We start from the raw sequence: 24726 nt of genomic DNA, 5'->3' as shown, positions 1-24726 counted from the left end.
GTGGGATTTAAAACAAAAATTTATTTTTTAATTGTTGGCTGCTAGTATGCAAGAACAAGCTTGCATAAATATATATATATATATATATTTTAAGATTTTATTGGGGAAGGGGAACAGGACTTTATGGGGAATAGTGTGTACTTCCAGGACTTTTTTCCAAGTCAAGTTGTTGTCCTTTCAATCTTAGTTATGGAGGGTGCCGTTCAGCTTCAAGTTGTTGTCCTTTCAGTTTTAGTTGTGGAGGGCGCAGCTCAGCTCCAGGTCCAGTTGCCATTGCTAGTTGCAGGGGGCGCAGCCCACCATCCCTTGTGGGAGTCGAACCGGCAACCTTGTGGTTGAGAGCCCACTGGCCCATGTGGGAATCGAACCGGCAGCCTTCGGAGTTAGGAGCACGGAGCTCCAACCGCCTGAGCCACCGGGCTGGCCCCCCACACTTGATTTTTTTATGTCAACTTTGTATTCTTCAATCTTGTTAAATTCGTGTACCGTGTTTCCCAAAAGTAAGTCCTAACTGGAAAATAAGTCCTAGCATGATTTTTCAGGATGACATCCCTGAGCATAAGCCCTAATGCGTCTTTTGGAGCAAAACTTAATGTAAGACCCGGTCTTATTTTCGGGGAAACACAGTATCAGTTTTGGTAATTATTTTGTAGATTCCTTGGACTTTTCTACATAAATGATCATATAATCTTCAAATAAGTTTTGCTTCTTCCTTTCTGATTTTTATGCCTTTTATTTCCTTTTCTTGCCTTACTGCAATGGCTGTAATCTTCAGTATAGCATTGACTAGAAAGTGGTAAATGTGAGCAGTCTTGCCTTATTCTTTATCTCGGGGGAAAACAGTTCAGCCTTTTTCACCTTTAATTGTGTTGTTGGTTTTAGAGGGTTTTTTTTTTTTTTTTTTGGGGTACTTGTCCTTCTTCAATTTGATTAAATTCTCTTCCTAGTTGATGGAGAGTTTTTATCATGAATGGCTGTTGGACTTTGTCACATACCTTTTCATCTATTGCTCTGCTCCTGAGGTTTTTCTCCTTTAATTTTACATTGATTTTTAAATGTTAAACCAATATAGCATTGTTGGCATAAACTAAACTCTTTTGATCATAATATTCCATTTTATGTATTATTGGATTTGATTTGTTAAAATTTTGTTAAAGACTTGTGTCTGAATTCATGAGGGGTAATTTTCATTTTTTGGAATGTCTTTTTCAGATTTTGGTGTTAACATTATGAATTGAGTTGGGCAGTGATCTCTGTTTTCTGAAAAAAATTAAATTTTTTTCTTGAATGTTTATTAGAATTCGTCAGTGAAATCGTCTGTAGTTAGTTTTCTTTTTTGGAATATTTTTGATAGCAGATTCAGTTTCTTTAAAAGATATAAGGCTATTTAGATATTCTGTTTTTTCTTATATCAATTTTGATAGGTTCTGTAAGACATTTATCATGTAAGTTGAATTTGTTGGTGTAAAGTTATATATTGTATTCTCTTATTATCCTCTTAAACGTCTATAAGATCTCTGGTGATATCTATTTTCTTCCATTTGATATTGGTAATTTGTGTTTTGTCTCTCTGTTTTGTTGATGTAACTAGGAGTTTGCCAGTTTTTATGATTATCTTAAAGACTCAGCTTTTGTTAGTTTTCTCCATTGTCTGTATGTTTTTATTTTATTGACTTTTGCTCTTTATTATTTCCTTTTTTCACGTTTGGATTTAGTTTGCTCTTTTTATCTCTTCTTAAGGTGGATCCGTAGGTCATGGTGGTAGGTCTGTCTTACTGTATGTTAAGCATTTAAGGTTTTATGTTTCCTTCTAAACTGTTTTAGCTGCATGCCACACATTTTGATATATTTTATTTTTATTGCCATTCGGTTCAGAACACTTCCTAATTTTTTACAAAAAATTTCATCTCTGACCTGTGAACTCTTTAGAAGTATGTTCAGCTTCCATTCATTTGGAATTTTCCTAGATATCTTATTGTTACTGATTACTAATTTGATTCCTTTGTGGTTATAGAACATACTTTGTGTGGTTTCAATCCTTTTAAATTTATTGAGATTTACTTTGTAGCACATCACATGGTCTATCTTGGTACCGTCCCGTGTCCATTTGAAAGTTGTTTGATTGACTATGAATGTCAGTTAAATCAAGTGACTGATAGCGTTGTTCAGCTCTTCTTTGTCTTTCCTGATTTCTTTTTTTGTCTAACTATTCTATCAATTATTGAGATGTATCGTAGAAATCTACTATAATGGTGTCGTTATCCTTTTCTTTCCTTAATTTTATTTTTGCTTCATGTATTTTGAGGTGTGTATACATTCATAATGTATCTTCATGATAAATTGTCCCCTTTTTAATGATAATGTTCTTTTTTACTCTTTGTCTTAAAAGTTGATTGGAAGCTCTGTGTGCCTGATGGGGCTGATGTTCCTGGTGTTCTCTTCTGAATGATTAGCGTGGGCCCTGCCGTTTCGCTGGGAGTCCCCACATGCCAGTTTCTGTTGATCTTTTCTCTCAAGTTGGTCAGTTTCGCTAGAAAAACATCTTCCAGTCTATAAATCTGAAGGGGGCTGGATGACTACTGTTAACTGATGTCCCATATTTTCAGTATAGAACATCATTCCTACTCTGAGTTATGCCTGGCCAAATCTTCTGATTGGTTGCATAGAGAATAAAACCCAGCCTCATGCTTGCATGTTACTCAGTTTTTTAGGTTAGGGAACGAATTGGTCCTTTACAGAGATCCTAAAACCAATTCCTTTTGTTTTCAGCCTCACCCCTTACATAGTACCTCAGTTTCATAGCCTTTCCGGAATTCTGCATCATGAGTAGCCTGTTTTCTTTTTTTTTTTTCAGTTGAATATGTTTCCTGGCGGCCTCCTCAGCTTTGTCGCCAGCATTTAGATGTCAGCTTTCTCCAGTTTGCCAAATCAGTTTCCAGTTATGCATTGTTTTTCCATCTTTCGGAATTTTGTGGACATCTTTTATATGCTATTGTCTTTTCTCCCATTTTTCTTTTGTCATTTCTGGAAGAAATGGAGGTAAGCATATATTTCGTCATTTACTTTTATTCTATGGGGACTGTTTAGTTTATTTACAGAAGCCTTTTAATTAACACACATTATTGCTAACCTGATCTTTAGTATATAAAACACTAATTCAGTGTTATTTTTTGCTATAGATGGAAAAAATAAAATGTGTGTGTGTGGGGGGTCCATTATGTTTTAGTGATTTGAAAACTGATGCAGTTCTTGCCATGGATTTCATTTACGTTAGAAAGTGTTAGTGGTGATTACTTCCTTTACGCTTTTTTTTGGTAGACATTGAGCAGGAATTCACATGTTTTTCATTTCATAGTACTGTCATTTTTTGTTGTTGGAAGGGGCTAACAATTGCATAAAATGCAGTTATAAATAATTAGTTATATTTGTATTTTGAGACCATTAATTGTTGCCATATTCCTTCAAATGCCTTCTTTTTCAAAATAAACACATTAGGCCTATTATATAAAATAGAGATTTCCTCGACCTGAGTTACTGATTTAATCTGGGTAAATCATTTAAACACACTGCCGTTTCTTTACCTGTAAATAGGAAATATAAAGTTCACAGGTTTGTTCTTACTTGTAAGATAATAGACAGGAAAATGTTTTAAAAATTACAAAGGCTGTGTAAGGTGGTGTGTTGAGTAATCATTGTGTTCTTGAGCAGTCAGGAATTAGGCTATTTGTGTTTATACTCTTTAGTAATTGAATGCCTCTTGCAAATAACTTTCAGTTGAATATTTTTCATGGTGTAAAACTTGACCTATGCTTTGCAAAGTGATGCTCATTTCACGACACTTTCATAGCCCGGGTCTGGTCCTGTGTGAAGGTAGAATGGAAAACTTCCTAAGTGCTGTTATTGCTGTTGTTTAAAGGATGCTCAGGAAGTCACAGACCTCTAAATTACTCTGTGTGCAACTTGGTATTTTGAGATGCTTTCCCAAGGCTGCTGTGAAGTTGCCAGTGTTATTGGAGAAGTTATACCTTGAGATACACGCCTATGGCATGCCAACTCAATTGAGTTTATCTGGAGAATACGCTCTTAAGGAATAGGATATAGGTTTGTGTTTTGGAAGGGAGGGTAGAAATCTGAAATCTAGAGCAATGTCAGGGAAGGTAGGCCTTGATAGAGTGTCATCTCTGTTAGCCTTGGGAAGCAAGGAAATGATCTCAAGTAGAGTATGGATAATATGGCTATTTTGTTGTACCTTTAGATCCAGCCATGTCTGATCTCTTAATCATCATGGTACTTCTGTGGTTATGGTCAGATTCAAGCATGAAATCTATGGCACGTGCAGACTGAAGGTCTAATAGTACTAGCAACTTGGTAACACTTAATATGCTGCTCACATAAACCTCTTCAAGTTTGTTTCAGATGTGGGGAAAAGGAAAGTTTTCCCATTCTTAATTGGGAGAACTGGAAAAAAGCTATTAATAATTGGCTATTTCTACCATAGCATAATTGGCATTTAGACAAAGTATAAAGCATTCATTGATGGGCCACTTATTTAATGAGTTTGGAATCTGCCCGCCACCTCTTCCGCTCTTGTTTAGTTTATTTGGAAGCAGCTCGATTATAGAGGAAATTATAAATTTATAGTGATTTTGTCAATTTTGGAATAATGGTGATCAGTACATTAGAAATTTTTCTAAAAAGTGAAAAATAGAGTCATGTAGTTGTGACCTTTTATATTTGTTGACTTAAGATGCAAGTAGCGTAAGTGCTTGAAAAATCTTGTGGGTATTGGTTTTAGAAGCCACTCTAATGCATTGCCTGTGCTTGTGATCTTTTTTGTCCTAGAGATAGTCAGAGTCTTTATTATAAGGAAGCATTATTATTGAATTGAACAGACTTTGTTGGCAACTATAGGTTTGTGCAAAAGTAATTGCGGTTTTTGCAATTATTTTTAACCTTTTAAACTGCAATTACTTTTGCACCAACCTAATACATTGTGATGCTTTCCTCACTTTCTGATATACTTTGTGCTGGTTGCTCATTCTTGGTGCCCTCATCTCTGTGATTGTACTTCTGGGATGATAACCTTATTTCTCTTCAATGCCCAAGTCCTTCCTTTTGAATCCAAGTCTGTCCAGTGTGATATTATGGAAAATAATTGCATCCATACATATTTTTATCCCTTTACCCTTCTTCCTTTCTCCACCCACTGTCTCTTACAACAACCAATTTGTTCTCTATATGAGTTTGTTAGCTTGTTAAGGATAGCTCTATATCTATCTCTCTGTATATTTAAGGATAGGGCCGTACTATTTGAGTGCTGTTTTCTTCGATTTTCTTGTTTCTTTCTTTTTTGTTTTTGTTTTGTTAACCTTGATTTTTTAAGGCTCTCTTAGAAAAGTCACCAATACTGCATAGTAAATGAAGACTGTCTTTGGATTGCTTGCGTGTGCTTGACTGTCAAAATGTGTTTTTTTGTTGTTGTAAGAGGAAGCCAATTCTAGTTAATACTTTTCTCTGCTAATTAACGTTTAGGATTTTCATCAAGTTGTATTTAGCAATAGTCATGATACTGAGTTAGGTCAGTATTGGAGGAGAGTGGTGAAGCTGGTCTTCCAGGGAGCTTTTGCTGGGGAGAAGCACTGTGATCAGAGTTCTGTGTAGTTTGGTGTTAACACTACTGCCGTGTAAGCCATATGTTCTGGGTGGTTGCAGGCTAGCCTTCCTGTCTGGTAGAAAGCAGTAAATCCACACAGAATAGGCTTTAGAGTCTGTATAAGCAATGAAAAGACATTGCTATGGGGACTTTGTCCCACCTTTTGCAAATATGTAACTGAAAAGCAACAATAGCCTAAACCAATTTACATTAGAACTTGTTCAGGGAATTTAGAGAGAAGATTTCTTTACCCAGCAGCAGTCCAGAGGGGACTCAGTTTTGTCAGTTGTCAGTTCCTTAAGAACACCATCTTATTATTGACTTTTCTTTAGGGTTCACTAACAAATGGGCTGCCTAAAACTGTGCTGGGTTTTTATTAGGAAGAATAACTTGGTAGATGTTACAGCAATTTAAAAAGCTCGAGTTTGTTCTTGACTTAATTAAAGAGGAGCAGCAAACACTGAGGGCCCACCTGTGACAAGGACAATGCCGGCTCTCTGGGGACGACAAAGGTCAATAAGATGTTGCCCTTCCTCTTAAAGAGGTGTTTTGTAGCCTTGTAGGGGAAATGCGACATAGGCATAGTGATAACAGCGTGATGAGTGCCCCAGGCCAGGCCAGGAGTTTAGAGGGAGGGAAAGATGCTCATTTCCACAAAGAGTGAGGGGAGTAGGCTCAGAAAAACTTCTTATGTAGGAGGTGGTGTTTGGACGTAGGAAGAAGAGCTCTTCAGATGGCTGCTTGGCCACGTGTGGGGAATAAGAACTTCAGGTTTGTTATATGTCTAGCATGGAAAAGTAAATAATAATGATGATGATGATGATGCCAGCATTTATTGAATGCCTAACTTGTGCTTATTATTCTTTGTTTTAATTCATTTCCTATAACAATAACATGATAACCCTCTGAGGTAGATCATCCCTGTTTTGCAGATGAAGAAATAGATGGTAGGAACAGAAACTTGTATAAGGCTACATAGTACAATTTGACCCCAGACTGGCTCTGGAGAGCCCACCTTGAACTTCCTATATTATGCTGTGGGAAATGTAGCAAAGGTGGATTGGAGTCTATTTATTTAGAGCCTTGACTGCCACATGAATAATATATTAGAAGATACTGTTTTTTTCCCATGGTTCTCCTTGAGGATTGTTAACACATTCCCATTTCTTTCAATGTCCCATGCAGCCTTTGAAATGCTTTTCCCACGTTACCTGGTCAATCTCATTCTTCAATTCTTTGCTCATATGTTACCTTTTCTGTGAGGCTTTTCCTAAGCACCAGGAAGAAGAGATTTGGACTGTGTATCCTTTTTAAATCCCTGATGTTAAACGCATCTTTGCTGAATAAAACTCAGATAAATCTCAACTGATTGAAAGAGAAGGTGGTGAATTTTTAGATGTCATAATGACTTTTTAAATTTGCTCTCCTTCTGAGTTACAGGTGTTTGAAATACCTAGAGAAGAGGTAAAGTAATATATATGATACAATACTTTGGTTGATTGGGTTCCTGTGAGAATGAAGGAGATTTCGAAGGAGATTCTGGATTTTGAGTTACTGGGGGCGATTTATAGAAGGTCTAGGCTTAGGGTTTGGCATTAAGTGGGGTGTAATGTTTAAGTTGGCAGAGGGGACAGCGCACGCCCAATTGAGAGAGCAGCGTGAGCAGAGGACAGCGATGGGGTTGAATATGAAATAACAGGATCCACCTTGAAGCGTGAGTCTCTGGGCTTCCTGCTACACCCAGTAGAGCATTTTATAGCTTAGAGAATCTCTTGAAAGCCCCAATTTTCTTTCATAGTCTGCCAGAAAGATGTATGGGCCAGCAAAACATTTGCCTTATTGCGGTTTGAATTTAAGGTAAGTTTCTAACACATGGAATATGAAATTTAAATGCTTAAGATGCCTTTTTGGTAGGAAAGGTGTTATTGAAAAGTAGGCCCATTGGGTCTAAATTAAATTTACCCTCCAGAAATTCCTAAAAGTCTTAAAAGAAGTAACCGCACATTTAACTGGCGTGGAGTCACCCTGACTTGAGTTTTCTCTGACTGTCTCCTTTAGACCAGTAGAGACTTTTCAGATTGCTGTAATGGACTCATGTGGTTGAATTCAGCTTCTTGCTCTTTATCTAGAAGTGCTCTGCCTGTGATAAGGGGAACTAAAGGTATTGAGGAGAGGCACAGTTAATTGGACCTGTGGAGAGGAAAAAAACATAAAGAACTCTGATAATAAAGGAGGGTGTTGGAATCCAGAAAGAGGGTGTCTTTGTTAAAAAATACCTTCCAACAATGGGAAACCTTTTAAAGTGCTTTTGAGGCATAACCCAGAGTACTAAAAATGATGCCTTGAAATGACTGATGCCTCAAATTCAAAGCCTTCTCCCTTACTAAGTTTGGATTAAACGTGGTCATGTTCCCTGAAGCTCCTCACAGGGAAGCAGTCTTCCCCAAGATGCTCAGGGTCGTATCATCATTTTAGTGACTGATTATTCTGAGGACCAAGGACCTTCCCTACCTTTGGTAGAATGAAGGACTAATGGCAAGGTGTGTCTAGATCCTGTGTGTCTGGCCTCCATCCCAGAGTCCTCTTTACACGCAATTGCTGTTTTTCAATTTTCCTTTTCTACTGAAGATTTTAGGGCTATAGATGCTTAATTGTAAGGTTCATTAAGGTGTGGACTCGCTTTTGTTCCCTAATATATCCTCAAGGTCTGGAGTAGTACTGTCAAATAGAAATATAAGGTGAGCCTCCATGTATTTAAAATTTCTAGCTGCCGTGTTAAAAGAAGGAAAGAAGGAGGAGACGGATAATTTTAATAATATATTTAACTCACATATCAAATATTATCATCGCAACGCGTAGTCAATATAAAAAATTGAGATGTTTTACCATCTTTGGTTCACACCAAGTTTTCAAAATCCAGTGTATATTTTATACTTACAGCATGTCTCAGTTTGGACTAGTGCCATTTTGAAAGCTTAATAGCCACATGTGACTGCTGTGTACTGTAGTGGACAGCACAAGTCTGGAACTATATCTGGTGTATGGTAGAAGCACAGTAAATATCTGTTAAATTAAGGAAAAAGAAAGAAAGGGCATACGATGATATCAATAGATGCAGAAAAAGCACTTGACAAGATTCAACATCCATTTATGATTAAAACACTTAATAAAATAGGTACAGAAAGAAAATATCTTAGCATAATAAAGGCCATGTATGACAAACCCTCAGTTAATATCATAATTAACAGTGAAAAACTGAAGCCCTTTGCTATACATTCAGGAACACGACAGAGCTATCCCCAATCACCTGTGCTTTTCAACAAAATATTGGAAGTCCTATCCAGAGCAGTCAAACAAGAGAAAGAAATAAAAGGCATCCAAATTGGGAATGAAGAAGTTAAATTGTCGCTCTTTGCAGATGACATGATGCTATACATAGAAAATCCTAAAGACTCTACCAAAAAGCTATTAGAAACAATCAACGAATACAGTGAAGTTGCCGGCTACAAAATCAATGTATAAAAATCCATTGCATTCCTATATACTAACAGTGAAATCTCAGAAAAAGAAATAAAAAAAAATTCATTTTGCAATTGCAGCAGAAAGGATAAAATACCTTGGAATAAACTTAACCAAAACTATAAGACATTTTTAAAACAAATTGAAGAAGACACAAAGAAATGGAAAGACATTCCATGCTCATGGATTGGAAGAATCAACGTAGTTAAAATGGCCGTATTACCCAAAGCAATATACAGATTTAATGCAATCCCCATCAAAATCCCAATGGCATTTTTTAAAGAAATAGAACAAAAATTGTCAGATTTGTGTGGAACCACAAAAGACTCCAAATAGCTAAAGCAATCCTAAGAAAAAAGAACAACGCTAGAAGTATCACACTCCCTGACTTCAGCTTGTACTACAAGGCAACAATAATCAAAACAGTATGGTATTGGCAGAAAAACAGACACACAGACCAATGGAATAGAATTGAGAACCCAGAAATAAACCTACATAAATATGGACAGATAATTTTTGACAAAGAAGCCAAAAACATACAATGGAGAAAAGACAGCCTCTTCAATAGATGGTGCTGGGAGAATTGGAAAGCCACATGCAAAAGAATGAAACTAGACTGCTGCCTGTCACCATGTACAAAATTAACTCAAAACAGATCAAAGGCCTAAACATAAGACGTGAAACAATAAAATGCATAGAAGAAAATATAGGTACTAAACTTATGGACCTTGGGTTCAAAGAGCATGTTATGAATTTGACTCTAAAGGCAAGGGAAGTAAAAGCTAAAATAAATGAATGGGACTGTATCAAAGTAAAAAGCTTCTGCACAGCAAAAGAAACTACCGACAAAATAAAGAGGCAACCAACCGAATGGGAGAAGATTTTTGAAAACAAGGCCTCCGATAAGGGGCTAATATCCAAAATATATAAGGAACTCATACAACTCAACAACAAAAAAACAAACAATCCAATTAAAAAATGGGCAGAGGACCTGAAGAGACATTTCTCCAAAGAGGACATACAAATGGCCAATAAACATGAAAAAATGCTCAACATCACTAATGATCAGAGAAATGCAAATAAAAACCACAATGAGATATCACCTCACCCCAGTTAGAATGGCTATCATCAACAAGACAAATAGTAACAAGTGTTGGAGAGGCTGTGGAGAAAAAGGAATCCTCATACACTGTTGGTGGGAATGCAGACTGGTGCAGCCGTTATGGAAGGCAGTGTGGAGGTTCCTCAAGAAATTAAGAATAGAATTACCATATGACCCAGCAATCATCCCTCTCCTGGGTCTCTACCCAAAAAATCTGAAAACATTTATCCATAAAGACATATGTGCTCCAGTGTTCATTGCAGCTTTATTTCCGGTGGCCAAGATATGGAAACAACCAAAGTGTCCTTTGATAGATGAATGGATAAAGAAGTTGTGGTATATATACACAATGGAATACTATTTGGCGGTAAGAAAAGATGAAATAGGACCATTTGTGACAACATGGATGGATCTTGAGATTATAATGCTAAGTGAACTAAGTCAGACAGAAGAAGTAGAGAACCATATGATCTCACTGATATATGGTATATAAAACTGAAAACAACAAAAGTACAAGATAAACAAATGAAACAAAAACTCATAGACACAGACAATAGTTTAGTGGTTACCGGAGGGTACGGGGGGAGGGAGACTGTAGAAGAGAGTAAACAGGGTCTAATATATGGTGATGGAAAGAGAACTGATTCTGGGTGGTGAACACACAATGTGATTATATAGATGAGTATTACAGAATTGTACACCTGAGATCTATGTAATTTTACTAACAATTGTCACCCCAATAAACTTTAATTTAAAAAAAAGAAAGAAAGAATGGGAAAGAGGGAGGAAGTAAGGGAGAAAGGAAATGGCAAAACTTCAAAAATGAGTAAACAGAGGAGCACTATTTTATATTTTACTTTTTTCTGGTTGGAAACTGTCCTAGCAGTTTCCAACTTGAACAGTGGCCTAATGATGCTTATTAAATTTTTAGTTTAAAATCATTTGCAAGTATATTATGTCACTAATACCTACCATCAGCAACATTGTTTAGAACTGGGGCCCGCGATCCATTTTTTTATTGGCCTGCAGCAAATTCCAAAAATATATTTAGTTTACTTAAATAAACCAGGTGAGGCAATACGTACTTCACCTTGAGTGAGTAGCCCGGCTGTTTGTGTATTTTACCGAATATGGCCCTTGGTGAAAAACGTTGAAAAGAGTTTGGACACCCCTGGTTTAGAAGGTCTGATTTTATTGTCTTTAATTTACAGGTGGCCTATGTGAGGCTTAGCCAGGTTGAGTGAGTGTGTGGTTTAATCAGATTCAAACTCAGGTCTCGTGTGTCCTACGTAGTTCAGTACTTCTCCTCCTGTGTACCTTCCCGTTGGTTTGTGTTAGGTATGCTTATACTTCCCTATAAACCCCTGGTTGGCACTTAGATATGGATAGCGATGAAAAGATAGACTGAATAAATATTGTTAATACAGAACTTTTTAAAAACAGCTATTAAAAGCCACATCTTGATGTTTTGGGTAGCCAAGAAAGTTGTGTGCATGTGGCTTTCTTTAAGTGCTAGGTTCTTCTGAATTGGAGAAGGCACATAACAATTTGGTGAGTAAAAGGACAAAGTATGCATGCACGTGTTAGAAATTGTCCCTCTGTGTAATCGTGTTACCTCTATAGACATTGTTCTCCAGCAGGAATGTGTTGTGACTTTCTGTCCTGGGGCATGGAAACACGTCTCTTACACAGAAGGAAAGTGACTTAACCGGCATACTCACCTTCCAGTGCTTAAGTTACTCAATTTTTGTGGTCTTCTTGTTTCTCGAGCCATTAAAATGGTTGGTTTTATTTAAATAAAACCCTAAAGTAGGTACTTTTGGTACGATTCGATTTGTTGTGGCTAAAATGCTGAAAATAATTGAAGTTAATTTCTCGAGTATTCGTATGATTTTATGGAAACACTGCATTTCAGCATCTTTTTGGAAAGAGGCCAACAGCGGACACTTTTGTGCCCAAATCCTGCTCTGCAGAGCAGTGTGTTAATGAGATATCAGTGTACAGTACATGCAGTGTACAAGTATTCAGATATTTGAATCTGTGAGAAACAACTCTAGTTGGCAGAAATGGCATTTATTGAGAAAAAGATAAACCTAAAATATAATTTTAAGCTTTTCCCATAGTCAGAAGATATTGTAAAATATTTTGTTCACTTCTACCTAGTTTAAGATAGTGTACCATGAATGTGAAAAAAGTAATGCAAAAGTTAGTCAGTAAAAAAATGTATATGCAGGTTTTTTGTTCGGCAAAGACCACTGCCTAGATTTTAATTGACCTAAGCTGTAAGCAAAGAAGTTAATTCTAATTTATCTTGCATATTTGGGATATTAATCACAAGGGATTTTTTATAAAACCACATGAATAGCATTATCTACCATGTGCACTAAGGATTTAAGCGTGGATGGCCCCTACACATACTTTTGCTTCTCTCTCTCTCTCTTTTTTTAAATTAAAGTTTATTGGAGTGACAATTGTTAGTAAAGTTACATAGATTTCAGGTGTACAATTCTGTAATACACCATCTATATATTACATTGTGTGTTTACCACCCAGAGTCAGTTCTCCTTCCCTCACCATATATTTGTGCTTCTCTTTTCATAGCCTGGGGAATGCTATGAATTCACCTACTTGTAAGTGCGTTTTTAAAGTGACTGAAGCTTATCCTTTCTGTGCCAAATCTCGGACTCCAGAGGGACTATGATGGCCTGCAAAGGCACGCCTGCTCTTTCTAGTAGGGTCACCTGGAATCTGAATGGATGGGAAACTGGGAAGCCCTCCCTGCAGAAGGTGGCAGAATCTTAAATACACTCAAGTACATGAATGACAGGTGACGGAGGGTCTGGGACAGCAGTCCCAGCCCTGGCTGAACACCAGAGTCACCTGAGGAGCTTTACGACCTTCAAGCTGCCAGGCACGCCTGTTTACACCCAAAGTCTCCCTGGTGCATCCTACATTTCAGCCAGGATTTTAATTTCTTACTGAAGAGCTTTCTTGAATTTGTAATCATGGTGTGTCATGTATTGTTTTTACCACCTTACCTGTTTGTCAGTAGTGATTTTTGATGAACCTCCAAAGCATTCAGGAAGGTTGGTATGCATGTTTGAGAGACTGGGAGACTTGGTAAAGGGTGAAATAGTGCAATAATTCCTGGGGGAACAGACTCCTAGGAGGAAGAAGGGCAAGTAGTCCAGAGCAGTTTGGTTTTCTGTTCATTAATTGAATGTGAGCAGTTTCCCTTGTAAATAACTGTTCTCTGAAAACATGGTTTTCAGTGGTTGTTTTGTTGCCCATATATTTTCTTTACTGGAAATATTTAGTTGAAACACTATTTAGAAATTGGCTTGATGCCTTTCCTTCCACGATGCCTTTCTTTCACAGAGGACATAGAAAGAATTACACTGGGCTTCCACAGAATGTTGCTTTTATTGCTCCTGTCACACTTACCACATTTTCCTTGTAATTTTTTTGTGTACATGTCTGATTCTTCATCTAACATTTATTAAACACTTCCTTTGAAGAGGTACTATGGTGAAACCTCATGATGCGATGGCAGTGGTAAGGAGATAAAAAGACAGTTTTGTGCTTGGCATTCAGCACACTTAGTCTGTAGGCTAGTGGATGTCGGCATTACTCAGATAGTCACACCAATGAATGTTAACTTGTAACTGTGTTAAGTGATTTGAAGGAGAGGTAAATGGTGCGTATGGGAACAGTTCACATGAATAAAAACACCGTGTTTTATTTGACCACAGATTTAATATGATCCAGGTCTTGCATTTCTACAAAGGTCAGTGCAACCAGGAAATACCTCGTACTCTCCAAGAACCTAAAGTATCTACAGGACTCGGCTGAGCTTGGAGAACACTGGGGTTCTTTGTGCCCAGCTCTGACCAACCAGAGTACATTCTAAGGAGGGGCCCATGCTGTGGAAGATGTTAGAAAGGATTTCAAACGATGCCTGGTTGGAAGAACTGTAGCAAGTAATTCTGAGGAAGAGAAGACAGAGAGGGAGGACATTAGCTGCTGTCCAATACGTAGCCATCTATCAAGGCGTGTAGAAGGACTTCTGGCAGTTGATGGGCAGTGAGCCTGCTCCAGTGGTACCCTATCCATTCTAAGATTCCACAATTTTTAGATTATCTGAAGCCTTTCAATATCTAATGGGTTCCAAGAACACGCTGAGGGCTGTGTTCAGCCTGTGTCAGTTGACGTGTGGAGGGACAATGTCCACTCATCTCCCTCCCCAGGAAGGCCTCCAACTCATCCTTGTAGGAAAGAGGAAGCCCGGCTTTGGGACCTCAGGGAAAGCTGTGACCACCAATACCCAGTCCTAAAGACAGCCTCCGACAGATAAATGCTTCAGGAATTCCTCATGAGCCATAGGATGGAGTCTGACGCCTTCACAGGGCAGAAGGCCACCTTGCTACCTCACTGACTCATCTCTCCTCACTCTGTCACTGAGCCTTGTTTGTTCCAGTGATGTGGAAATTCTTTGTATAATGTGACTTCTTGTCCTTTGGTGCCCTTGCTGTTTCTTTTTCTTAAACACTCCTGGTCTATTTTTGAATAAATTTTATATTCCTTTTTTAGGACCAGCTTAAAAGTTAGCATCTGTAGAGTTTTTCCGAGCCCCTAGAGTTAGTTACTTCATAACATATGATTCTTCTACAGTATTACTGAAAATTTTTATTTCATTGTTTAGCTTACTCCTTTGGACTATAAAGTCCTTGAAGACAGAGACTATGTATTTTTGTCTGACTTTTCGGTGCCTAAAAGGCACTCAGTAAGTGGCACATCCGAGGCATTCAGTAATTTTTGAATGAATGAATATAATTGTCATTTGCTTTATTACATCAATACCTTATTGTGGCTTTGGCTTTGGACCTTAACGTCCGTGATTTATTGATTAAAGCCTCGAGAAGTGCAGGGATGCAGTTTTCTTGAATCCTTTGTTAAAGATGCCAAATGGAGAGGGTGTCACGTGGTGTTCCTAGTTTGGTGAGGTGTTCCGGGTTTCCGCAAGACCACTTTGTATTCCGGGTTTCCTTCTTTTAAAGCTCCTAAAGCGTTCTCAAAATGTTGTAATAGTTTGAAGAAGAACATCGTAATTAGGACTAAAAAAGGGTAAAATGAAGCTAAGAGAAAATTGAAAGTCACCGTGTTTTTAGGTAATTGTGGTAAAGAGGTGATAAGTATTTAAAGACAAATATTAGTATTGGGGAGTGAAGGAAATCTGTGTAGGAAGTGTTTCAAGGAAAATTAGATGCCCACTATGGGCGACTGAAATACAGATTGTGTTCTCATATAGTGCAAAGCTCAGTTTGCAAAAGCTGATTTATAAGCTGTTACTGGACCACCCTCATGCTTGCAGGACTTGCTTTAAAAAGACTTCATAATTCATCAACACCAGTGGTCTGGTTATCCAGGGCTGATCAGACCCTGGAAAATCGGATGTGTTTAAACAGACATTTCTGAACATTGCTATCTACTAGAAAATCAATTGTTATCATGCAATGACAAATATGTTTCCAAACAGACAAGTATTTTATAGAGTAATAAGTGAACCCTGTTCCCAGCTGATAGCTTACTCGGGCAGTATTGTTATCTTCGGAAAGCTTCAAGGTATGTCTGTGGCATCAAGCCTGGCAGGGGCGGATAAAGGTATTGAAGCCGATCAGATACTCCTACAGGTGGACCTTGAGACTCGCTACCCACATTTTTTCTTTGTTCCCAGCCAATATACTGTCCTAGATTTCTTCGGGGAATTGTTCTAATAGGCACGAATCCTTTTCCTTATAGCTTCTGGTTGATTCTAATCAAAATCGGGTGTACCTCCCCTACTATGCTAAACAGCTTCGGTTCCTCTGTTCCCCAAATTACACAGTATTCATTTCCAAATTTTGATTTATTAACTGGAACCTGACATAAGGGACTATTATTTTGTAGGTAGAGATTTTGTAAATTGGTTTAACTTCTCAGAATGTTACATTGGTCTCTTGTTCCATTGATCTACTCTCTAGACTTGATGATTGATACCCAGATTTTTATTTTTAAGGAAGAACTTTTTTTACTGGAAAAAAGTTCTGGTGTGATTGTCTCCCTCTGTCCATATTTGTTCTCCTGTTCTCCCTCTCTCCCGCTGTATGCACCGTTTGTAAATGATCAGCAGTGACCAAAATTACCTTCATCCAAAAGTAAACTGTTTAAATGTGTATTTGAGTTTAGCGATTTGGATTCATGTTTGAGGTAAGTGATGTGAATTCATATTGCAAAACAAAAACCATTTTAGATATTCTTGAAGCTTACAGTTGAAAAATACTCTCCAAGTACCTTCCAAAATTCAGGTAAATGTCTTGCTAAACTCATTAAGAGGAAAGATGACCTGCTATTGCCTTTACCTGATGGGTAAGCAATAACTAGAAAGATAGGTAGACTAATTATATGTGATTTATTTTACTCCTAACTCAAAAGAGGAAACTGTATTAGAACTTGTCAAAAAGTTATTTTCACCTTTTTAATTATATGCATAAGAAGTTTGGGGGTTTTAGTGGTGTTTGCGCCCCATTGTATAATGGAATGCTACTGAAGTGTAAAAGAGAAAATGTGTAAGGGCGCAATTATAGCCAAATGTGCAGTTATCTTGGTCTGTTCGAGATGAAGCCTGGAGAGGGCTCTTAAGAAATTTTTCTTAAAAAGAATCTTTGACCCGCCACTGACCCAGCTGAGACCACAGACCTTTAGCAGAGGGCACCATGACCCAGACACCTGCCTTCGACAAGCCCCAAGTGGAATTGTGTGTCCACCTAGATGGAGCCATCAAGCCCGAAACCATCTTATACTATGGCAGGATTGGGGGGCGGGGGTCACCCTCCCTGCTGACACAGCTGAGAAGCCCCAGGACATCATCGGCATGGACAAGCCACTCCGTCTCCTGGACTTCCTGGCCAAGTTCCACTACTACATGGCCGCCGTCGCGGGCTGCTGGGAGGCCATCGGTAGGATTGCCTGTGAGTTCGTTGGGATGGGGGTCCAGGAGGGCGTGGTGTCTGTGGAGGCACTACAGCTCACAGCTGCTGGCCAGCTCTAACATGGAGCCAATCCCCTGGAGCCAGGCTGATGGGGACCTCATCCCCGACACAGTGGCGGCCCTCGTGGACCAGGGCCTGTGAGGGACAGCGAGAATTTCAGGTGAAGGTGTGGTCCATCCTGGGCTGCAGGCGTCACCAGCTCAACTGGCCCCTCGAGGTGCTGGAGCTGTATGAGAAGTGCCAGCCGCAGACTGTGGTGGCCGTCGACCTGGTTGGAGATGAGACCCTGGAAGGAAGCGCGGGAAGGCCTATGAGGTGGCTGTGAAGAGTCGCATTCATCGTACAGTCCACGCAGGGGAGGCTGGCTCTGCAGAGGTAGTGAGAGTCTGTGGACACGCTCAAGACGGAGAGCCTGGGATATGGCTGCCACACCGTGGAGGATAAGGCCCTTTGCAACAGGCTGCGACAGGAGAACACGCACTTCGAGGTCTGCCCCTGGTCCAGCTACCTTACAGGTTCCCGGAAGCTGGGCATGGAGCACGCCGTCGTTTGGTTCATAAATGGCCAGACCATAAATGGCTAACACTCACTCAACACGAATGACCCGCTTATCTTCAAGTCTAACCTGGACACTGATTACCAGATGCCCAAACAGGACATGGGCTTTGCAGAAGAGGAGTTTAAGTGACTGAACATCAATGCAGCAAAGTCCGGTTTCCTCCCAGAAGATGAGAAGAGGGAGCCTCTGGATCTGCTCTATAAAGCCTATGGGATGCCACCTTTGGCTTCTGCACGGCAGTATGCATGAAGACGTCATGGCCGCCTCTCTGAGCCCTCACCCTGTAGATGGAGTCTTCACAACTCAGGGAGGTTGAACGACACTCTTACCTTTACTCCTGGTCCACTGTTGCTCTTGAAGACTGTATGTCCATTTCTGTACACATGTATACCTCGGCATGGCCACATCTCTCCCCCGATTATGAGCCTGGTTGGATCTGAAACCTTCCTCCTATGGTGACTTGTGCTGAAAAGCTGGTGCTCAATAAAGAAGGACATGCCTGGTGGTGTGTGGCCAAAAAAAAAAAAAAAAGAATCTTTGATGATGCATAATTTTATCAAGTCAGTAACATACGAGGTATGATCAAAAGATATGGTGAATGTTTAAATAAAAAAAATTTATTATGGTAAAAGACACATTGCTATTAATTCCCCTCAAAATACTCCCCTTTGCTTCAAACACACTTACCCCATCATTCTTGCCACTTTCTGAAGCAGTTCTGGAAGTCCTCTTTCGTGAGTGTCTAGTTCATCCTCCATCATGACAATGTTCCATGTCACACATCATTCCTGGTATATGGCAATTTCTGTCAAATAAAACATTATGGTGTGTCCTCATCTACTTTATTAACTGGATCTGGCACTGTGTGACTTTTGGCTTTTCCCCAAAGTCAAAATGACTATGAAAGGAAAACATTTTGAATCGATTCAGGACATCGAGGCCGCCACGACAGTGCAACTAAAGACACTGATGAAAGAGGACTTCCAGAACTGCTTCAGAAAATGGCAAGAACAATGGGAAAAGAGTGTTCGAAGAGAGGGGGGTGTTTTGAGGGGGATTAATGGCAATGTGTCTTTTGCTGTAATAAATTTTTTAAAATTTAAACATTCACTGTATTTTTGATCACACCTAGTATACTTCAAATATTGTATTATCCATTATTGACATAATAGCAAAGAAAAATATGCTTAATTGTGGCAAGTATGAAATTCTCAAGCACAGAGCACATGCTAGTTGTGTATTTTGTTACACTGGCAGAATCCAGCCCTTTCTTTGAATCCTACTAGGCTCATCCTCTAAGATGATATGATGAGCCGGGCTTTTGGATTGATGGCTAAAGTGATTCAAGCGCTGTCCTGCTGTGGGCTGCACTAGATTTCCTTTCACTGATTCTCTGTGTCAGCATCAGGGTCTTTACCGTGGCCTAGTACACGGAGAGATTTATATTTGTTAAGTACTAATCATGTACCAGGTACTTGCCAGGTACTCTAATATGTTATTCTAGTTATGTCTTTTTACAACTTCAAGGTTAAAGAATTAGTCTATTCATTGCAGTCGTAGAGTAGTAACTTGTCTAGGGACACACTAAAGGTAAGTCTGAAACTTGGCTTCCCGTCTAGGTCTGATAGTGGAGCCCATGCTTTTTTCCATTCTGCTGTGATAGCCTGTTTTTGGGGAAGGAAACACAGGAGCTGGAAGAACATTTCTTGCTCCCTTTCTCTGATAGTGTCAGGATTTCTTTCTGTACACATGGGCCAGACCAACGTTGTTATTAAAAATACCTATTCATTCATTCATGAGCCATCTAGCCATTCATCCACTCATTCATGCATCTAGCAAATCTATATTGCATCCTTACTGTGTGCCAGATGCTGTTTGGGAACCTGGAGATTTGCTGGTTATCAAGCCCTCTCTGCTTCCATGTAACTCACACCCAGTTATCCAAACTGACTCATTGTACAGTGGGGTTGGGGAGGGAGAGAGTGTCTGGATTTCTTATCCCAGTGCCAGACTTACAGGAGGCCCTCCACAGGTGTTCGTTTCTTTTGCCCCACCCATTTTAGCCTAATTTTTATGCCCCTGGCCAACTGTTATCCTCTGTTTGTTCATTTATGGTTGTAATTTGAATTGTTGACCGGGGTTTGTGTGTGTTTCTCAGTTCAAGATCAGTCTGTTAATCTTTAGAAACCAGCATGTTCCACAAAGATATTTGGTTTAAGTGGTCAGTTACTCTGATTTTGAAAAATAAGAAGGTGGTATAGGAATCAAACTTCCAGTTCTAAGATGAATATGGTCTGAAGATGTAATGTATAACACGGTGACTATAGTTGATAACACTTCTATAATTGAAATTTGTTAAGAGAGTAGAACTTCAGTGTTCTCACTGCCCCCTTTCTCCCCCACCAAAGGTAAATATGTAGGTGATGTGTTAATTAGCTTGGAGAGAATCCTTTCACAATGTGTATATAGACATATAAATCATCAAGTTCTACACTTTAAATACCCTATAATTTTATTTGTCAATTATACCTCAAGAAATCGGAGGGGGAACAAAAGAAGGTGGTATAATAAAAATGGTATACTTTTTGTTAAAATACCTTTTTAGCTCTTATATGGGCATTAACCCTAATTACATGGTATAAGTACTTTTGTATTGTTTTCAGTAGCGTTAATAATTTACCATCTATTACATGTCATTTTCAAAGGTTTACTGTAATTTAAAGTGTGATGTAATGAGTTATTGCTAAAACTCATCAAGTAGAGCATGAAACATATTCTATTATGAAATAAATTCATTGAGCAAATGTTATTCATTATGGAGAGAAACTTGAGTTAGTCCCATTTGTGCAATGTTTCTTTTGTAGAATATCTTGCATCTTTTGATAAATCTAAACTATTTACCGACGGATCTTTCAAGGAAACTAAATTGACACACTTCGAAATGTCCATTTAGACCTGAGTGTGTTTCTAGGACTGGTTTTTGTGTGGCTGATGGATGATTTCAGACTGTGTTGAAGGTAAATACTAATAATCTCAGTTAAATGAGATCAGTTCAATGTAAACTTGATACAATATGACTTTTGAGAACTGTGTAGTTATTCATCTCATGGGGGTGCATCCCTCACCTGGACAACAGCACCACCATGCTCGCCAGCCCCTCACGGTAGAAATTTTGTTGATTTTGGTTCCAGTTTTCTCAGCCACCACATCTGATTGTTTTCCAAGTTGTCAGTTTTATCTCTGAGTCTCTCAAATTCATTCCTTTCTCTATTTCTACTGTCCTAGTTCAGTCTCCAGTTTCTCATCTAGAAAACTGCAACAGCCTTGTTGCTTAGCACTTCTTTATTCAGTGCCTTTTTTTCAGGCTTTCTTCCACATTACTGTTGACGTTTTTTGGGTGCAAATGAAAAAAAAAAGTGTGTGTGTGTGTGTGTGTGTGTGTGTGCGCGCGCACGTACGTGTGCCCATTTGGTTCTGATTGTGACACTCCCTAATAAAGCTTTGGTGGTTCCCCGCTACGTGTAGGGTACTCTAAACTCCTTAGCAGGTTGTTTAAAAAACTTTGTGGCATGGTTCCAGCCTCCCAATAACAACCCTCAGTGCTTTTCCTTGCCCTTCCAGTTGGTTACAGCCAATGAACTACTTTCTTTGCAGTTTGGTTGTTAGGGATGGCATTTTTTGCCAGGTATAGTATTCAGACTTTCTTTTGTTCAGATAGCCTTTTAAATGTAAAAGCCACGATTTCTTCTTGTTTGAACATCTTATGAAAGTACGTGATGAGGCAGTTCTATCACCTAAGGTAGCAAGGTTTGCATTCTGCTTTACAAGGTATGAAAAATTCCCACATAGTATATATGTGTATTTTTTTTCTTGAAAGGCTTATGGCCTAACAGGAATTAAATAACTGAAATTTAATTGCAGCTTTTTAGGCTAAGTTGTTGGAGTTTATTATTTTCCAATTTCGGCACTATTTGAAAGTTCTAAGCTAATTTTTTTGTATATCAAGTTAAGTTTTCAAATTCATCATTAGAATTGTATTTTCTTTTGCAACAATAAATGCTCATTTATTTGGAATATGTGAGATGATGGATGTTAACTAAACTTGTAATCATTTTGCAACATGCACATGTATCAGTTCATTATGTTGTATACTTTAAATGAATACAACATTGTATATCAATTATATCTCAATAAAACGGGGGGTGGTGGCGAAAAATCTCTCATTTTCTCTCTCTCTCTCTTCCTCTCTCCCTCTCCCTCTCCTTTCCTCTCTCCACTAACCTACCCCTCTCTGTACGATGAACATGATCACAAAGCTTCATAAGGGATTAGCACCACCATAATAGGTTTCTTTAAAAAAAAATTCGCATTTACATTTCAGCTGTCAATAGAATCCAAGTCTTCCAAGTTTCTCTGTCTTGGAAAGGGATCATTCCCACTACCGCAGTAATTCTGAATGACGTGCCATGTGCTGATAACTAACACAGTTAGGATGATGACATTCAATGGTTATCTTTGTAATCACGTGATGATTGATCCAACACAAATTCCCAAATGTTAGAAATGATGGTGTAGTAAGAATCTACCTTTATGAAGGGCAAGGCCAAAGCTAGATGATAGATATTGAATGGAGAGTAAAGCCAGTTCATTTCCCATGATTCTCAGGGAAAATTTCCATACAACTTTTAGAGTTTAAGTGTTTATTTGGACGTTTGATATTTAAAATGTGTTTCCATGGTTTATAGTTGTTTAGTCAAACACGATGTGCACGGCAGCTTTTTCTGTCTTTATTCTGTTTCCTCCCCTGAATTGCTTTTCCCTGTTCTTTTCTTTGCCCTTTGGAAACTTATTCATTGTGCTTCCTTGATCCCATTGAGTTATCTTCTAACCTGTATGTTCTCTGCCATTCTGGAAGTTGTACCTCCCAACACTGAGTTTGTATTGTTGCTGTTTTTACATATCCTTCTCCATACATTAGATTGTAAACTTTTTGAAAGGAGAGTCTGGGCGTTTGGATCTTTGGAACTCTGCAGCTTTTTGCTCAGATGGTTAAACCCAGTCGATGTTTAAGAAGTGTTTGAATCAAAGTAAATACTTGTTTTTAAACACAGCAAATCATTGTACCTCAGTTAATATCCGACTTGCTTGGCTGGTGAGGGTACAGATGGATTTCAGTTTTAATTGAGGCTGTGGCAAGTGTAACACTCATTTTTGAGAGAGGAAACACAGAGCTGAAAATTTCTTCGTCATGTAGGTCTAACCACTATGTGATGCTCATAACATGCTCTTTGATGCATATTCAAGTTCTGCTTCAGCTGTGAACTTTCGCTTTTCTGTTTCCTTGCTTGAGTGTTTCTTCAATTCTAGTGAAGGGAAGAGGGAGGCAGTTGATTATCTGGTTGCATTCTCCACCCCATCTGTTTCCTGTATATGACAGCAGTTTCCACTTCGTGCCTTTGCCCATGGAGTCAAAAGCACCGTGCAAATGTGGCTTCTGGTTCTTTCAGTGAGAAGCAAGTTAAGAACTCACTTTCTAAAAAATCTGTTTACTTTTTTCAGGCCACAGGCTTGCCATTGATATATCGTCTTGTCACTTTAATACCAAAAATGACTTTTCTGGTACAAAGAGTAGGTGGCACACTTTGTAAGGTGTCTTCAGAGCCTGTGCATTCCTGTGGGGGCTTAGGACTATCTGTTCTGGAAGGGGGCCATTTTAAGAGGTAAACCTATTTATTTTCATTTTAGAAGTGGATTCAAGGCATACACACAGAACATCTCACGTGACTTAGGACTATTTTGGCATTGTTACCTGAAGGACTTAATTTTTTTATCCTATCGTATGGCAGTTATTCTGAATTCATAATTTATAAAGGAGCAAACTGAAAAATTGAAGAATGTTTGGTATTCACGTCAACAACGCTTCCTTGGGTGGTAAAATGTCACAGGTCAGGCTAGAGTGATACGTTGAGGTCGTGTGTGTATTTTAATCAATATGAGTATATTATGAGGAATGAGTGTTATTGACTTATTAAACATATTAAACATTAAACATATTGACTTATTATTACACATATTAAACATTTCTGTTTTTAATTTTAAAGTATTTTAAACAGACTGGAAAGGAAAAGGAATTATACAGTGCCTTCCAGCTTCATCACATCTTAACATTTTGCCACATTTGTTTTAGATCATAAAACAGTTTGGAAAAAATTGGAGGTCTCTTTTTCTCCTTCCTGATCTCATACTGTTTTTTTCTGTTAGAATGAATATTATTATTATTATTATTATTATTATTATTTTAATGTTTGGTTTTTTTTTTAGATTTTATTGGGGAAGGGGAACAGGACTTTATTGGGGAACAGTGTGTACTTCCAGGACTTTTTTTCCAAGTCAAATTGTTGTCCTTTCAGTCTTAGTTGTGGAGGGTGCCGTTCAGCTTCAAGTTGTTGTCCTTTCAGTCTTAGTTGTGGAGGGCGCAGCTCAGCTCCAGGTCCAGTTGCCATTGCTAGTTGCAGGGGGCGCAGCCCACTATCCCTTGCAGGAGTTGAACCGTCAACCTTGTGGTTGAAAGGATGCGCTCTGACCAGCTGAGCCATCCTGGAGGCAGCTCGGCTCAAGGTGCCGTGTTCAATCTTAGTTGCAGGGGGCAGAGCCCACCATCCCTTGTGGGACTCGAAGAATTGAACTGGCAACCTTGTGGTTGAGAGCCTACTGGCCCATGTGGGAATCGAACCGATAGCCTTCGGAGTTCTAACCTTCATGGAGCTCTAACCGCCTGAGCCACCAGGCTGGCCCCTAGAATGAATATTATTTGGTGGCTTCAAAGATGATACTCTATTTGTCGGATTACACAGTGAGTAGTTGA

The 24726-nt window shown here is 38.8% G+C and overlaps 1 protein-coding gene and 1 pseudogene across 10 annotated transcripts in view; both read left to right on the top strand.

Moving 5' to 3' along the window:
• The window catches only part of SIPA1L1 (signal induced proliferation associated 1 like 1), a 348723-nt gene that overhangs the window by 44057 nt on the left and 279940 nt on the right, over positions 1-24726 (top strand). The window lies entirely within an intron of this gene.
• LOC117023103 (adenosine deaminase-like) lies at positions 17027-18110 on the top strand (annotated as a pseudogene).

This window comes from Rhinolophus ferrumequinum, chromosome 6, assembly GCF_004115265.2.
Source record: "Rhinolophus ferrumequinum isolate MPI-CBG mRhiFer1 chromosome 6, mRhiFer1_v1.p, whole genome shotgun sequence".
NCBI classification, from domain to species: Eukaryota; Metazoa; Chordata; class Mammalia; order Chiroptera; family Rhinolophidae; genus Rhinolophus; species Rhinolophus ferrumequinum.
Note: the sequence above shows the minus strand (reverse complement) of the source record. Positions and strands in the feature narration are given on the sequence as shown.